Raw genomic sequence first — 19,385 nt, 5'->3', positions numbered from 1 at the left:
AGGCACTGGTCCCACATAAGTTCTTTCGGGGATAGACCTGGCAGTCTTCCTGGCTACGTTATGAACTCGACATCATGGGCACGGGTCACAGAGAAACGTACCTCTTGTCCTGCTGAAAAATAGCACATGATACTCTCACATGACAGTTGATGCAGGACATCTGTGACTACCGTTGTGGCCTCAGTGTTCGCTGTAACTGTAAGTCAAACCCGATGGTTTCCCACACTATGACACTAGGAGTAACACGACTGTGCCTCGCCAAACACTGGGCGAATGTCGCCGCCCTAATTCCGGAAGATGATCTTCTCTGGTAGTGTTGAACTGTGATTCATTGCTCAGCGCAGTGCCATTCATCAGAAGTCCATGCATCCCGGACATGGCGCCACTATAAAGGTTGTCATTTCTGAAATGGTGTTAACAGCAGTCTATGCGTGGGACCCTAATAGAGCAGTTTGGCTTCTGCTAGTCTCCAACCAATGGTGCGGGATGACGCAGAATGTTGAACGGAGTCCATTACTGGTTCTCGCATGGCAGGCAAGGAATTCAATGTTGTGGGTGATGTTTGTGGTTCGTGTTCAATACGGCGATCCTCCTTGTGACGCTCACATGTGGTCGACCGTAGCCGTGACGACGAATATACCGGCATTCACATTCCTGTGCAATCCAACATCAGGCCACTGACTCATACGAATGCCCGAAAATTCTGGGTATTGTCAGCAACTCGAGTGCGTTACCTGTTAAGCTGATTGTGCGATAACTCTTGCACTTGTCGGCTCTTTCTATCTTCGGAATTGTGTGGACGACATTTTTCCCAAAGATGCTATATCGCCAGTCTCTTGAGTTCTGTCACGTACACACGGTATAGAAGGATAGTGCGTTGAATATAGAAGGACAGTGCATTGACGGGGCTGTCATTTGTCCTCAGGTGATTCATGTGAAAATGTATCCTACGTGATTATGGCCACACGACTCCAGTTAACAGACTTTGGACACGGAATAGTAGTCAGTGCGAGACGAACGGGGCATTCCATTTAGGAAACCGTCAGGAAATTCGATATTACAAAATCCTCAGGCATTACCTCTCATCACGGATTTAACGAGCGGGAGCATAGCGTCTGCGCAGTGTAGTCAGTGCTGTCAGGCAAGCAACATTGCGTGAAATAACTGCACGAATGAATGTAGGACGTACGACCGAGGTAACCGTTAGGATAGTGCGGCGAAATCTGGCGTTAATGGGCTACGGCAGCAGACGATAGACAATACAACACCGCCTGCAGCGCGAAATCTGGCGTTAATGGGCTAGGGCAGCAGACGATAGACAATACAACACCGCCTGCAGCATGAAATCTGGCGTTAATGGGCTAGGGCAGCAGACGATAGACAATACAACACCGCCTGCAGCGCCCCACCTTGGCTCGTATCCATGTTGGTTGGACCCTAGACCGCTGGAAAACCGGGGCCTGGTCTGATGAGTCCCGATTTCAGCTGGTAAGGTAGGGTTCGAGTGTGGCGCAGATCTCACGAAGTTACGGACCCAAGTTATCAACAAGCAATGATGCAAGCTGCTGGTGGCTCCACATTGGCGTGGTCCGTATTTACATGGAATAATGTGGGACCTCTTGTCCAACTGAACGGGCCATTGACTGGAAATGATTACGTTCAGCTATTTGGAGACCATTTGCAACCAGTCATGGATTTCATGTTCCCAATCAACGATAGAATTTTTGTGGATGACAACGCGCCGTGTCAGTGGACCACATTTCGTCGCGAATGGTGTGAATCACATTCTGGACTATTCGAGGGAATAATTTGGCCACCAGATCGTTGGACGTGAATCCTATCGAACATTCATGGGATTTAATCGAGAGGTCACTTCATGCACAAAATCCTGTACCGGCAACTCTTTCACAGTTAGGTCAGCTATAGATGGAACATGGCACAGTACTTCTACAGGCGACTTGTTGAGTCCACACCACGTCGAGTTGCTGCACTACGGCCGGCAAAAGGTCAGTCACGACATTGGGAGGTATCCCGTGACTTTTGTCACCTCACCGTATATAACGTGCCTCTTTCTGATACCTGCTCTTCTGAGAGTTAAAGACAGCTTTCGAATCCCGAGCCGTTACTGCCACAAAAAGCATCTCAGTTGGCCCAATGTGGTGTGATGGATCAACTTACACTCCTCTGACAAGAAAATTCTTAGGCAGTACTGGGAGTCGAGCCCGAGTCTTTCACGTGAAAAGTAAACGTTGGCTGCCTGGCTGTGAAAGCAAAGGAACCAAACTGCATCAGTGAAACTGTCTTTCATCGTCAGGAATCAAAGTCATTAAGAATGAAGTTAGTAATAAGTTCCAAAACATTTTGAGGACTAGGGTATCAAAAAGGTCAGAATCATAGACCACATACTTACAGATATGGACAAGAAAATTGTAAAGTATTTATAAGAGATCTTGACACTACTGCCTCACCCTCAGTTAGCTGGTTCGAGCTTAGCTGGTGAAGCTAAGAATAATTTTATAGTAGATGAAGAAATTTCACATAGATGCAGTTTTGTCTAAGGATAAAGTGCAGTCTGTATAATTTCCGGAGAAAAGGTTCGGTACCAATGGGATAAAGATTAACTTTACACTGTTGTCAGTAAACTCGATGTCCAACAAATTTGGTATACCAAAGGATTTTAGTGCTTCCGTGAAGAGAATCTGGCATTTTCAGGGAGGGTGCTGCAGTTGTTGGGAAGTTAACGTCAAACGATTTTACGCGAGGACGCCAGCCCGTCGGACCGCAAAGTTGAGAGAAATGCGAGTGCTTCTCGTAAAGGCAGAGAGAGGCAGGCAGCATCTGGTCGCCACTGACAGCTGCGCTGGAGGATTTAAGGGGGGGGGGGGGGGGCGTCGCGCCGTTATGCAGCCGAAGGCAGCGCTGTTACGGCGCCTCGACCAACCAGCTGCGAGCAGCCAGTTAATGGCTGTCCTGCCTCTCTTCTCTGGCGCATCAGGTGTTCGCAATACGCCGACTGAGCTAGCGAGTCGAGATTGCTGCAGAATTCTCCCGAGAGACAGGACAGTCTGTGCTTCTCGTTCGTAAATGAAGAACAGAAAAATACGACAGGGTTAATTTGATAAATCTGATAATACAATGATCATGTATTAGATATTGCTTTATTGTCAATACTGAACATAACAGGAAGCAAAACTGACTTTGTTCTGTCAGGTACAGTCATAATTAAACAAAAATAGTGAAGATAAACATATTTCCTCTTGACAAACAAACCGAAGAAAGAGAAGAAGATCCTCACAAAAGATTCCATTACAAACAATACAGTTCTTCTCGCTGTCATTTTGCATAACACAGTGTTCACGAATCAACTAGCCTTCCTCTTAATTGTAGACACTTTTGAATGTAGTTAGACATACTGCTTACCAAACTGTCCAAATAAGCCTGGGGATATTGTCTCATTCCCTCACAATGGCCTCTATGATACCCTGTGAGAGGCTGTGGGACCTGACGGTTCCAAACTGCTCCTTTCAGCATGGCCCAAGCATTCTCAATGCAGTCCAGATCTGGAGAACAAGGAGGCCCTTCCGTCCGACTGATACTGTGCTCCATTGCGGAGACTGTGACGATGGGGTCGTGCACTGTCGTCCATCAGTGTGAATTCAGCTCCAATATGGTAATCAAACAAAGCGATAATGAGTGCAAGGATTCTGTCCGAATACTCAATACCAGTCATCCACCCTGTGTAGGCACAATGAGCGTCCTGCGGCTACAAGTGTTTCAGCCTTAAAGCATGACTGAATCGACTTGATAAGGGTCGCGGTGTATGATACAATTAGAGAAAAAAGTGTGTAGTATCCCACTGATGCCCAGCCCACAAAGAGTGGTGTCGTGGCCATGCGACACGAGTCCCTCTCCGAATGTGACTCAGTGCTGGAGTCTGAAAACTTAAACCAAGCAATACTTTGTGGTATCACTCCTAAGGTAATAAGGATGATCCACGCACGAACCACTGGGGAGGAACAAATGGCTAAAGATCTCTTATGTTGCTAAAAGGCTTCTACAAACAAAACTGTATTTTTTCAACAGAAAGTGGCTGTTCCATGTCACATTTGGAGAGTGTGGACTGAGGGAACTGAATGCCTGTCTGTCTACCTGAGGTGACTTCACCTTCCATTCTGAACGTTTTTTTGGTAGCCAACTCTTCTTGAAAGGATTATCTTTTGCACGGCAGCTGTGCAGGCCCTTCACCATATTAAAAACAGAAATGAACAGAAAGCAATAACAGGAAAAATCACTAGAGGTACTGAATCTCGATGCGGTTACCATGCAGTGTCAGTGATGGACTACCTTATCGAAGGAAATGAACCTTGAGAGGTCTTCCGGCACCTAGTTCCTACTTATGGAACCTATTTCGTATCGTTTGTGTTGATACGCGTACTCCTATAGCTGTTTGGAACTGCCATTATGGACCAGTAGCACTGTTTTGAGAGATTCTACTTGCTGTTATAAACAGATATCGGCCCTGCGCGTATGTTGTTTTTCTTCTACAACCTCTTCTATAACGATCTTCAATTGATCCTTTCTCCAGAAACTCGTTCCACGCTCTAAAACAGCGCTTTGATTCACAGCGACAGAACTCGAATTCGGAAGGACGGCGGTTCAATCCCACGTCCAGGCATCCTGATATAGGTTTTCCATGATTTCCCTAAATCGCTTCAGGCAAATGCCGGGATGATTCCTTTCTACCCTATCCTTCCGTAATCTATGAGACCGACGACCTCGCAGTTTGGTCTCTTCCCCCCAAGTCAACCCAACCCAACTCACAGTGATATTCGTTGCGACGTTCACCTGTCTCATTCCCTACTCCATCAGAGTGACTAATCGGAGCCTCTGATAGTACGTTATTGTTTTATGAACCGTCCTGAAGAGACTGTCGTAATGACACACAGCACAAGTACTGCAATGTTTACAGGTGGCTCAGTTGCCCTAGACTGCACTTACTGCCCACTCACTGTAGATACAAACAAACTAATGGGTGATATCATAACGTATTACTGGATCATAATGTTCAATATTAGAGCTTCAGCGGTATTCAGCATTTAGTTTGACCATAGAATATCCATGAAATAGCAAGCGCCAAGTATGTCATGAAAAATTGTTCGTGTAATTTATTTTTACTTTGGACACAGTCACATTTATAGTACAGTATAATAACAACCATTACCGGTTTCAGCTTTCCATTGGCCACTTTCTGACTCTACAATCTTCTTCTTCTTTCAATAAACGTGCGAGGAGCCCCAGTGGTTAGCACACTGTATTCACATTTGGGAGGACGACGGTTCAAATACGCGTGCGGCCATTTAGATTTAGGTTTTCCAAGATTTCCCTAAAAAGCACTATGCAAATGGCGGGATGGTTGTTTCGAATGTGCACGGCAGATTGCGTTCACCATCGTTATATCATTACGAGCGTGTGCTCCGTCTCTAATGGCGACGATGTCGACGGAACGTTAACCCTTGATCTTTCTTCCTTCCTTCTTCTTTCAGAAGGCTAAGCCTTGTCTCAGCAAGCACAGAAGCAATGTTCTTAATCTCCATGCCTGAAGAACAATCCACCTCACTGATCATATTTTTTAAATAGAACGTTCTTGGTTCTTCCCTAGTTTTCTTCCCTACAATCTTGCCTTCGAAGATTTGTATAAGAATAACATATTCAACGAAGGGTCCAATCAGTTTTGCTTTACGCTGACCTATACACTAAGAAAACAATAGTCATGGGATACCTCCCAATATCGTGTCGGATCTCGGTCTTCCCGGATTAGTGCATGAACTCAACTTGGAATGGACTGAACACGTCCTTGGAAAGTCACCTGCATAAATATTGAGCCTTACTCCCTGTATAGCCGCCAGTAATAGCGATATTGTTCCGATGCAGGATTTTCTGCGCGAACTGACATCTCGATTATGTCCCATGGTATACATGTCAGGCGATCCGGGTGGCCAGATCATTCGCTCGAAATCTCCTGAATGTTCTTCAAACCAATTGCGAACAATTGCGGCCTGTTGACATATCGCATTGTCATCCATAAAAATTTCATCATTGTGGCTGCAGGTGGTCTCGAAGTAGCCGAAGATAAGCATTTCCAATAAATTGTCAGCTCAGTTGAACGAGGAGTCCCACTCCATTCCATGTAAACACAGCCCACACCATTATGGAGCCACCACCATCTTGCACAGTGCCTTGTTGACAATTAAGGTCTATGGCTTCGTGGGGTCTGCGCCACACTCGAACCCTACCATCAACTCTTACCAACTAAAATCGTGACTTATCTCCAGTTGTCTAGTGTCCACCGATATGGTCACGAGCCCTGGAGAGGTGATGCAGGCGATGTCGTGCTGTTAGCAAAGACACTCGCATCGATCGTCTGCTGCCATAGTCCATTAACGACAATCTCGCCGCATTATCCTAACGGATAGCTTCGTTGTACGTCTCACATTGATTTCTGCGGTTATTTCATGCATTGTTGCTTTTCTGTTAGCACTAACAAATCTACGCAAACGCCGCTGCTCTGGGTCGTTCTGTGAAGGCCGTCGGCCACTGTGTTGTCAATGGTGAGAGGTATTTCTTAAAATTTTGTGTTTTTGGCACACTCTGGATACTGAGGATCTGGTGATATTGAGTTCCCTAACGATTTAGCCGGCCGGGCTGGCCGAGCGGTTCTAGGCGCTTCAGTCCGGAACCGCGCTGCTGCTACGCTCGCAGGTTCGAATCCTGCCTCGGGCATGGATGTGTGTGATGTCCTTAGGTTAGTTAGGTTTAAGTAGTTCTAAGTTCTAGGGGACTGATGACCTTAGAAGTTAAGTCCCATAGTGCTCAGAGCCATTTGAACCATCCCTAACGATTTTCGAAATCGAATGTTCCATGTGTGAGCTCCAACTGCCATACTGCGTTCAGTCTGCTAAATCCCGCTGTGCGGTCGTAATCACGTTGGAAACCTTTTCAAATGATTCACGTGAGTACAAATGACACCTCCCCCAATGTACTGCCCTTTCATACTTTGTGTACGCGATACTGCCACCATCTGTATATGTGCATACCGCTATCCCGTGTCTTTTGTCCCTCGGTGTATCTTTCCAATCCTTGGTGACATTCAGAGAAGGGAAGCACCCCCTATGTTCATGCAAGTTAATCGTACTGTATAATACACTCCTGGAAATGGAAAAAAGAACACATTGACACCGGTGTGTCAGACCCACCATACTTGCTCCGGACACTGCGAGAGGGCTGTACAAGCAATGATCACACGCACGGCACAGTGGACACACCAGGAACCGCGGTGTTGGCCGTCGAATGGCGCTAGCTGCGCAGCATTTGTGCACCGCCGCCGTCAGTGTCAGCCAGTTTGCCGTGGCATACGGAGCTCCATCGCAGTCTTTAACACTGGTAGCATGCCGCGACAGCGTGGACGTGAACCGTATGTGCAGTTGACGGACTTTGAGCGAGGGCGTATAGTGGGCATGCGGGAGGCCGGGTGGACGTACCGCCGAATTGCTCAACACGTGGGGCGTGAGGTCTCCACAGTACATCAATGTTGTCGCCAGTGGTCGGCGGAAGGTGCACGTGCCCGTCGACCTGGGACCGGACCGCAGCGACGCACGGATGCACGCCAAGACCGTAGGATCCTACGCAGTGCCGTAGGGGACCGCACCGCCACTTCCCAGCAAATTAGGGACACTGTTGCTCCTGGGGTATCGGCGAGGACCATTCGCAACCGTCTCCATGAAGCTGGGCTACGGTCCCGCACACCGTTAGGCCGTCTTCCGCTCACGCCCCAACATCGTGCAGCCCGCCTCCAGTAGTGTCACGACAGGCGTGAATGGAGGGACAAATGGAGACGTGTCGTCTTCAGCGATGAGAGTCGCTTCTGCCTTGGTGCACATGATGGTCGTATGCGTGTTTGGCACCGTGCAGGTGAGCGCCACAATCAGGACTGCATACGCCCGAGGCACACAGGGCCAAAACCCGGCATCATGGTGTGGGGAGCGATCTCCTACACTGGCCGTACACCATTGGTGATCGTCGAGGGGACACTGAATAGTGCACGGTACATCCAAACCGTCATCGAACCCATCGTTCTACCATTCCTAAACCGGCAAGGGAACTTGCTGTTCCAACAGGACAATGCACGTCCGCATGTATCCCGTGCCACCCAACGTGCTCTAGAAGGTGTAAGTCAACTACCCTGGCCAGCAAGCTCTCCGGATCTGTCCCCCATTGAGCATGTTTGGGACTGGATGAAGCGTCGTCTCACGCGGTCTGCACGTCCAGCAGGAACGCTGGTCCAACTGAGGCGCCAGGTGTAAATGGCATGGCAAGCCGTTCCACAGGACTACATCCAGCATCTCTACGATCGTCTCCATGGGAGAATAGCAGCCTGCATTGCTGCAAAAGGTGGATATACACTGTACTAGTGCCGACATTGTGCATGCTCTGTTGCCTGTGTCTATGTGCCTGTGGTTCTGTCAGAGTGATCATGTGATGTATCTGACCCCAGGAATGTGTCAATAAAGTTTCCCCTTCCTGGGACAATGAATTCACGGTGTTCTTATTTCAATTTCCAGGAGTGTACTTAATCGGATTGGTCCCATTAAGAACATGGCGATATGGGTACCAAACCAGGCACCAAGACATATTTATGAGAGTGGGGTTCATCTAATCTATAACAGATAAAAGTGGTCACTATAACAGTCAGATTTATTATCACAAAGTGAAACTCACGAATTACCCACTGAGATAAACAACTGAACATTAATTAGTTGAACTTGTAACACCCCACCCGTCACTTATCTGGTTTTGGCGTGTGTTTACCCCAGCTAATTGACTAACAGATCAACAGAGAGTGCAAAACTGCCGCAATATCGGATAACGCAAGGAAAGTATTAAGGCCCTGTGACTCCTGATTGAACTGCGGTGGCAGTGTTGACATTGATTGATTCAGAATTGATCACTTTTAATTAAAACTGGTGCACATTGATGTTATATTCAGCTATTGAACACCAGATGCAGATGTTGAACATAAAATTAATTAAGAAAATGACTTGGGATTTCAACTACTTGATTGAAAACAGATGCAGTTGATTAGCACAAATTTATTTTAACTCGCGACCTTCAATCATCACATTACATGACTCTCCTACCAGGCAGTGGTAGTAAATTGCGTTTGCGTGGAGTAAAGTGCGATAACTCAAAACTAATTCATATCGACTGACCCAAGCACAATGCGAAGTGCGAGAAGAATTGTACAATACACGGTCCATAAAACCCTCGTGGAAACTTTGTCGACGTGATCCAACAAATTAATCAGTGGCCAGAGCGGGCACAATATCACCGAATACAGCATGGCGGAGCGTCGTCGTTGTGTGGACGTCGGCCGACCTCGTGGTGCTGCAATGCTGCGCTCATCTCTTCACTCCTAGCTATCTTGCTCAGTACATAGCTGAGCCAAAACTTCCTATCTCCAAGCTGAATCGTTTCATTTGCTATGTCCTAAACCGCAGAGATGCTCACTCTTTCTCAGGCAAGCTGAGTAAAGAACGCCACGTCCGCACTCTAGGCAAGCTTGGAACGGAAGACCCCTACAGAGACTTCTCCCAGTCTGCTCTTCGCCTCGGTTTCCTCTCCAGAAAAATCACTTACGCCAATTGCAGTGCAAGTCATGTTAATTATGTGTCGCTTCCCAGTGCCGACCAATGCCTGCTCTGGGAAGTGAACAAAGTCCCACAAAAATTCCCTTCCTCTCAACTTCTGCTATTTAGCTCCTCCCAGGCCACCCATCAAGGTTAGCGTCTGCACAAACACCAAGTTTTCCGGAATTCCAACTCCCAGGAGAGCACTTCAAATTCCTTGGTCCTACGTTCCCATCAGAGGCCGGCGTATTTCATTCTGTCGCTCTTCACTTGCTTTACTTCAGACTCTGCAGACAGTGAATTCAGCGTGAAGTTGCTATAGTCACGAACACGCATATTTTGACCTCTGTTGACCGCGCCACTGTAGCTTTGCGCGGCTTTCTCGCATGTTTCACTGAAAACGGGACGACTGACATTTATCAACAGGCGTACAAGTTCTCCGTCTGCTTCCCAGTACAGCAACATGGGGTCAACCACTCACTCACTGTCACTCATCTTAAGGCAGCTGGAGGCCGTGCCCCGTTACCGCTTTCTCAGAGCTTCAGCCGCCCTAAGCTGCATATTGTCGCTTCCCTTTGCCGCTCCCCCACCGGCCATGGTGGTCAACTCGGATACTTCCCTGGGATAAACTAGCCTCCAGTAAATCAACACGTTTCCACAAAGTTTTAATGTCGTATGAATTATTTTAAAACCATCACCCCACATTAATTATTCCAATACGTCCATACTATACCCTCTACAAGATGCATTCTGCCTTGTCAGTCATTTTTGTTCAGCCCTACTGTTCTATCAACGTCAGTTAGGTGTTCTTTAATGACTTCATGTAAGGGGCATAGTGTTTGCCATCTTACAAACTAAGGACACTAATGGTGAACTGTAACCTTGACACATATGGGTGGGCACGATAAATGCCAAGTTATGCGGATAATATACGTATACAACCAGTAATGTAAGCATAGTTAGTAAATTACAGGAAGAACACTGGAAAATACAATCGAACCCCAGTGAGATCGCTAAAGCGCATTTTGAAAGCAAACTAGCCAGCTGTGATGTGTTAAAAGGGAATAACTAGCTCCTAAAGGGAGTGAACAAATATCACGCCCCAGCTGAAACGATGAGCGCAATGATGGCGCACCTTACCATACTCTTAACGTAATGTGGAAGACGGCGGCAGTAGTGGCTGGAATCTCATTCAAGTGTCTCTGTTTCTTCGGATCTCCAGTGGAAACATCCTTCTCTGCCACCACAAACCTCACATAAACAGTCATCCAGCAGCAAGTCTTCACTCCATGATCTCCCTGCGGCATGAGCTCTCTTAACCTAGTTCCCTGCGTAGCATAAAGAACTTTGTAGTGCGCCGATACTTTGCCCGTCGGCATAGCCTCGCCGTACAGAAAGAAGTACTCCTTGTTCAAAATGCCAGTGGACAGTCACGTGTGTTGATCCCTAAAGCTTTGCAAAAAGAAGTCTTGTTGTTACTTCACCTAAGAGACTGGGGGATTGTTCATACCAAACAGTTACTGTTTAGTATGAACACTGTACAACACTGTACTTGGTAAGGTATCGACACCCAAATAGAACAGATGACGTCACAATGTCACGCATGTGCGGAAAATCAGTCCGCTCCGCCGCAAAAGTTCTCTGCTTGGCCTAAGTTGCAATCGCCATGGCAACGTGTGCACATAGACTTTGGGGGACCTTTTTGGAACACTCGTTGGTTGATTCTGGTTGACTCGTATAGCAAGTTTCCTTTTGCTGTGCCCATAAGCTCGACAACGTCACGTAGTACAACTCAGGTGTTGTCATCGATTTTTTTGCCTCGAATGTTTACGTGAAGTCATAGTGTCAGACAACGGCCCTCAGTTCACGTCAAACGAATTTGAAATATTTTGTGAACACAATGGCATACAAAATCCAATTAGAGTACAGTTCCACCCACAGTCAAAGGGTGAAGCGGAACGTTTTTTCAGAACCTTCAAGCAGCAGATGGCCAAACTCCCCTCCACACATACCAGGGATCAAAGCATTGCAACTGTTTCTTGCCTCATATCGTTCGCACCCACGAGATGGACCATCGCCGGCGGAACTGCTTCACGGCCGCCGCCATCGGACACTGCTCCACCTGCTCCACCCTCCTCAGCATCCGGCGCCGAAGGTCTGCGCCGCATGTTATTGTCTTTTACAGGGTTTTTAGCGATAACAGACGATGGGCGAGAGGCGAGATCGTCTGTCCACTTGGCGCCTGCATATATCTTCTTTCAGGTCCAGATGGCTTGCAGCGTCGGCATCAAAATCAACTTCGCCTCTGTAACTCACACGATGAGCATTCAGTGTCTCTTCCCCCAGATTCACGGATCCAGAGGACAGCGCGGTCACAGCAGCCGCCAGAGGGACGACCCCATAGAGATATCTTCAAATACCGATCGATGAAGAATCTCAAAAAGTGTGTGTAGTAAATACTCATTTGGGCTCGTTTAAATATTTGCGTTTGCCTTTCGGCAAATCTTCCGCACCCGCCATTTTCCAACGGTATTTGAAGACTAGCACTATCTGTCTTTTACATTACAGTTACGACAATCACAATACGACTTCTTGAATGCAGTTGTTCCAGTTTGATACGCGATTATTGGAATCTTTCCCAAAACCTCTTTTAATCAGATGTGCAAAGGTTCTTCTTTAGAACTGCTATTGCTTGTCAGATGACTTATGAGTCACTTTAACGTTATAAACCGAATTCATTGTGATCCTTCTTCCATTCAGCAGTCACTGAATTCCCAATTCGTTATTTTGAAGGGTGTCGCAATACTGTATATCAGATGACAGAGCCAGTTGGTACACATTTAGACTACTCAACGTCGACTTACAAGCTCTGCGCAATTTCTCAAGGTACCGCCATCAACTTTGATGCGACAGACAACTGCTGTAATGGGATATAATCAGTTTACACATTGCTCGTTCAGGATCTCGTAACGCTTGAAATATTAACCTTCTTTCATTGCTTCCTTATTCCACAATAATGCGGTTAAGATCCTCTACCGTCTGCATAATTTTGACATTAAATGGGAGGGTTCACCTTGTGCGTCATTCTGACTTCCATAACGCAGAAATATTCTTAACGAAAGATAACTGAATAGCTTGAATAAGTTGTGAACTATAATAATTCGGCCAGGAAGAGCATATGCACCAGAAGTTAAACTTTTTAAGAACTGTCATATTCTCAAGTCGAAACATACAACCTGATAAACGTTCACATACTAATGTATTACGTGAAGATTGCCTAATTACTGCAAATACTAACATTACCTGTTACAGCACAATACTGCCATCTTCGCACGTGGTAAAGAATCCACAAACACTTTTGCCATTATGCCAATAAAATATGTATGATACTATGTGACGCTACAATACACATTCTATTTACATATTTTGTACCATTTTCGTAATGTTCAGTATGCATCTAAGCAGATCTTACATTATGATGAAATCTTATGAGGATTAATTATCATTTCTTAAGATGTCAATATTATGCTGAAACCAGTAGTGCGGATATTATTTCTAGAAATTAGGCGATCTTGACGTAATAAATGAATATATGAAAAATTAAGTTTGTGATTTAAGATGAAATATAAAATTAGTGCAATGAAGAAATCACACAACAGGACAACAACTAAAACAGTTAAATTAACAAGTAAGACTGAAGTCTGTAACAACATTACACATATAGCTATGAAAATAATTTTTCGGTCATGTCCATTGAAAGAATCCTACAAAGCCAACAGTAACACTTCGAACATACAACAGGTAAATGTGACTGGAAGGGGAATTCTATATACACAAGAACATTTGACAAACGTAAGGCAGCCAACTAAGTATTATCTGCTCAGGTAGCCATTTATGGACTAGAGGAAGTTGTTAAGTAGAAATAATTTCGATTTATTTCTCAAACTTCCATTATCTGCCAGCAGCCTTTATTTGTGAGTGAGATCGTTAAATATATTTATGTCTACATAGTCTGCTCCTTTCTGTGCAAAAATGACATTAATTTGTGCGTGGTGGAATTTAGTTTTCTTCCTAGTGTTGTATTTAGGAATGCTACAGATGATGGTACATTGGAGAAAGCTGACTTATATGTTTAGACGTTGTCCTTAGTTGATCTGTAACTGAAGAGAAAAACACTCTCACCCCTGTACGCTTGCATAGTTACAGCTCTATTTTCCCCTGTATAACCTTTAAACAAAATATCAGTCTCATTTGTAAATACGGTCAGAAGTGACTCAAATGGCATACAGAAAATACTTTCTAAGAATAAGGAAGTAAGTTTCAACTGCTCAGAAGCTGATATTGTTGTGGTCTTCAGAAAGGACACTTGGGAAATATAGTTGCCCACGCTATTCTATCCCGCGCAAATCTCTTTGTCTCTAGATGATTTTAACGTGCTTATGGAAGCCAAGCCTTGGTTTCCGTCTACAATTCTTAGCCCCCCCTAGTATCTCTCCGCTACGAAATTAAGTATTGCGTGACGACTCGCTATTTATTCTTTTGGTCCAGTTTAGTATTTCTGTTCTCTCTATTCACTACTTCCACACTACTTATCTGATCTACCCATTTAACATTCAGCACTCTTCTGTAGCATCACATTTCAAAAGGTTCTGTTATTTTCTTTTCAGGGTTGTTTATCGTCTCCGTTTCACTTCCATGTACAGTTACACACCTACACTTTTACACTACAAACAAATACGTTCAGAGGAGACTTTCAAACACCTATGTTTACATTCGATAGTAACAGTATTCTCTTTTTCAGAAAGAGTCTTCTTATTTTTGCCAGTCTGTATTTTACATCCTCCCTAAATCTGGCATCATCAGCTTTTAGGTTGTCGGAACAGTAGAACTCATTTGCTACTTTTAGTGTCTCAGTTTCTAATCTAATTCTTTCACTATCATGTGATTTAATTCGACTACAATCCGTTGTCTTACTACAATTTTTTATTTTCTTAAAATTCATCTTATAGAATCTATTCAAGACGTTATTCATTCCGTTTAACTGCTCTTGCAAGTTCTTTACCGTCATAGAAAAACAGAAAAGTTGTTTCTTTTTCTGAATCTCTCCTTGGTTTCCTTTACTGTTTGCTGATTGTATAAATTAAATAACATTGTATATAAGCTAAGATACCGTCTCTCATCCTTCTCAACTTCCACTTCTCTTTAAGTCTTTCGACTCTTACAACTGCAATTTGGTATCTTTAAAAGCTATAGGCAAACTTCTGCATCCTGTACTTTATCCCTGCTTCCCTCAAAATTTCAACAAATGTATTCGAGTTATTATTGTCAAAAGCTTCCTCTAAATCCGGGAACGTTATAAACATAGGTTAACCTTTCTTCAATCTATTTTCTACGATAAGCTGTAGGGACTGTTTGTCTCCCGGGCTCCTGCATTTGTCTGGAACCCAAACTGACCTACCGCCAGGTCGAGTTCTGTAAATCTTTCCCTTCACTTGCAAATAATTCGTGTCAGTACTTTGTATCCACGACTTCGATTGCTTAGCATTTCTGAAAAAAAAAGCCTTTGATAACATTAATACAGAATAATTGTGGAGTATAACGCAAAAAGTGTTGTTGATGTCGTCTTCAGTCCTGAGACTGGTTTATGCAGCTCTCCATGCTACTCTATCCTGTGCAAGCTTCTTCATCTCCCAGTACGTACTGCAGCCTACATCCTTCTGAATCTGCTTAGTATATTCATCTCTTGGTCTCCCTCTACGATTTTTTCCCTCCACGCTGCCCTCCAATACTAAACTGGTGATCCTTTGATGTCTCAGAACATGTCCTACCAACCGATCCCTTCTTCTAGTCAAGTTGTGCCACAAACTTCTCTTCTCCCCAATCCTATTCAGTACCTCCTCATTAGTTATGTGATCTACCCATCTATCATCATTCTTCTGTAGCACCACATTTAGAATGCTTCTATTCTCTCCTTGTCTAAACTATTTATCGTCCATGTTTCACATCCATACACGGCTACTCTCTAAACAAATACTTTCAGAAACGACTTCCTGACACTTAAATCTATACTCGATGTTAACAAATTTCTCTTCTTCAGAAACGCTTTCCTTGCCATTGCCAGTCTACATTTTATATCCTCTCTACTTCGACCATCATCAGTTATTTTGCTCCCCAAATAGCAAAATTCCTTTACTACTTTCAGTGTCTCATTTCCTAATCTAATTCCCTCAGCATCACCCGACTTAATTCGACTACATTCCATTATCCTCGTTTTGCTTTTGTTGATGTTCATCTTATATCCTCCTTTCAAGACACTGTCCATTCCGTTCAACTGCTCTTCCAAGTCCTTTGCTGTCTCTGACAGATTTACAATGTCATCGGCGAACCTCAAAGTTTTTATTTCTTCTCCATGGATTTTAATACCTACTCGAAATTTTTCTTTTGTTTCCTTTACTGCTTGCTCAATATACAGATTGAATAACATCGGGGAGAAGCTACAGCCCTGCCTCACTCCCTTCCCACCCACTGCCTCCCTTTCATGTCCCTCGACTCTTATAACCGCCATCTGGTTTCTGTACAAATTGTAAATAGCCTTTCGCTCCCTGTATTTTACCCCTGCCACCTTCAGAATTTGAAAGAGAGTATTCCAGTCAACATTGTCAAAAGCCTTCTCTAAGTCTACAAATGCTAGAAACGTAGGTTTGCCTTTCTTAATCTAGCTTCTAAAATAAGTCGTAGGGTCAGTATTGCCTCACGTGTTCCCATATTTCCGGCTTCTACCAGTTTTTCCATTCGTCTGTAAAGAATTCGTGTCAGTATTTTGCAGCCGTGACTCATTAAACTGATAGTTCGGTAATTTTCACATCTGTCAACACCTGCTTTCTTTGGGATTGGAATTATTATATTCTTCTTGAAGTCTGAGGGTATTTCGCCTTTCTCATACATTTTGCTCCCCGGATGGTGAGTTTTGTCAGGACTGGCTCTCCCAAGGTTGTCAGTAGTTCTAATGGAATGTTGTCTACTCCCGGGGCCTTGTTTCGACTCACGTCTTTCAGTGATCTGTCAAATTCTTCACGCAGTATCATATCTCCCATTTCATCTTCATCTACATCCTTCTCCATTTCTATAACATTGCCCTCAAGTACATCGTCCTTGTATAGACCCTCTATATACTCCTTCCACCTTTCTGCTTTCCCTTCTTTGCTTAGAACTGGGTTTCCATCTGAGCTCTTGATATTCATACAAGTGGTTCTCTTTCCTCCAAAGGTCTCTTTAATTTTCCTGCAGGCAGTACCTATCTTAACCTAGTGAGATAAGCCTCTACATCCTTACATTTGTCCTGTAGCCATGCCTGCTTAGCCATTTTGCACTTCCTGTCGATCTCATTTTTGAGACGTTTGTATTCCTTTTTGCCTGCTTCATTTACTGCATTTTTGTATTTTCTCCTTTCGTCAATTAAATTCAATATTTCTTCTGTCACCCAAGGATTTCTACTATCCCTCGTCTTTTTACCTACTTGATCCTCCGCTGCCTTCACTACTTCATCCCTCAAAACTACCCATTCTTCTTCTACTATATTTCTTTCCCCCATTCTTGTCAATTGTTCCCTTATGCTCTCCCTGAAACTCTGTACAACCTCTGGTTTAGTCAGTTTATCCAGGTCCCATCTCCTTAAATTTCCATCTTTTCGCAGTTTCTTCAGTTTTAATCTACAGTTCATAGCCAATACATTGTAGTCAGAGTCCACATCTGCCCCTGGAAATGTCTTACAGTTAAAAACCTGGTTCCTAAATCTCTGTCTTACCATTATATAATCTATCTGAAACCTGTCAGTATCTCCAGGCTTCTTCCATGTATACAACCTTCTTTTATGATTCTTGAACCAAGTGTTAGCTATGATTAAGTTGTGCTCTGTGCAAAATTCCACCAGACGGCTTCCTCTTTCATTCCTTACCCCCAATCCATATTCACCTACTACATTTCCTTCTCTTCCTTTTCCTACTATCGAATTCCAGTCACGCATGACTATTAAATTTTCGTCTCTCTTCACTATCTGAATAATTTCTTTTATTTCATCATACATTTCTTCAATTTCTTCGTCATCTGCAGAGCTAGTTGGCATATAGACTTGTACTACTGTAGTACGCGTGGGCTTCGTGTCTATCTTGGCCACAACAATGAGTTCGCTGTGCTGTTTGTAGTAGCTCATGCGCATTCCTATTGTTTTATTCATTATTATACCTACCCCTGCATTACCCCTATTTGATTTTGTATTTGTAACCCTGTATTCACCTGACCAAAAGTATTGTTCCTCCTGCCACCGAACTTCACTAATTCCCACTATATCCAACTTTAACCTATCCATTTCCCTTTTTTAATTTTCTAGCCTACCTGCCCGATTAAGGGATCTGACATTCCACGCTCCGATCCGTAGAACGCCAGTTTTCTTTCTCCTGATAACGACGTCCTCCTGAGTAGTCCCCGCCCGAATATCGGAATGGGGGACTATTTTACCTCCGGAATAGTTTACCCAAGAGGACGCCATCATCATTTTTCCATACAGTAAAGCTGCATGAAAAAAGGTGTATCCATTCCATAAAAAAATGTATCCACGCCATTAATAAACAATTTAAGAAACCTATACACAAAAACAACAATTATATTAAATGTAAATGGAAAGCTGGCAGCATCTTTCATCACTAACAGCGGTGTCATACGAGAGTGAAGCGTTTCGGCCACGCTTTTTAGTATCTATGTAGGCGATTTACTGCGTGAATGGAAAGCCAAGTTTCTTGTGGGTATTAGACCAGTCAAAGACACTAATCTTAATCGTGTTTTACATACTATCACAATTGTAATAGAGAAAGAGAATAACCGGCTGGAAGGAATTTATCTTATAAGAACTATCCACAAAGAAAACTATAACATTGGCTTTTATAGGAAAGGACCCAATAAAATCGAAAATACTTGTGAACGGTGCAGTAGTAGAACAGGTCAGTCATTTTAAGAATCTAGTATGTGATATCACATGTGACTACACCAAAGGCATAGACAAGAAAGTAGTAACATTAGCAAACAACACAAAAAACAACATCCGTCCGGATGGAAAAGACCCACCGTGGTTCGACAATTGTGTTAGAAAGCTGATACAAAAGCAAAGAGAGTTACGCTACAAAATTGAACGTAACCAAAAAAAAAAAAAAAAAAAATTACACGAAGCCAAAATTATCGTAAGGAGGACAAAGCGTGAAGCACTCCAAGAATTCGAAAGTAAAATTCCGTCTACCGATTTCAAAGAAAATGCTAATAATTTTTGATCTTACGTTAAATCAGTAAACGGATTAAAGCGATTTGTCCAGCCACCCTGTGACTATAATGTCACTGAGACAGAGAATGACACATTAAAGGCCGAAATACTGAGCGTCTTTTTTCCAAAACTGTTTCACAGAGGAAGATCTCACTTTAGTTCCTCGCACGAATGACAAAATGATGGCAAAAGAAGTGGCCAATATATAGAAAGGCAACAGAAATCTTTCAAAGACGAAAGCCTGAACGTGGAAGGGAAACTAGAAAATCTGAAAAGGAAATGCAAAATCTCGATCTAGATATAGTAGGGGTCACTGTAGTGAAATGGAAAGAAGACAAGGATTTATGGTCAGATGACTAAAGGGTAATACCAACAGCAGTAGAAAATGGTATAAC

This window comes from Schistocerca serialis, chromosome 4 (assembly GCF_023864345.2).
Source record: "Schistocerca serialis cubense isolate TAMUIC-IGC-003099 chromosome 4, iqSchSeri2.2, whole genome shotgun sequence".
Classification (NCBI taxonomy): domain Eukaryota; kingdom Metazoa; phylum Arthropoda; class Insecta; order Orthoptera; family Acrididae; genus Schistocerca; species Schistocerca serialis.
The sequence above is the reverse complement of the archived record's forward strand: the minus strand, read 5'-3'. Positions refer to the sequence as shown.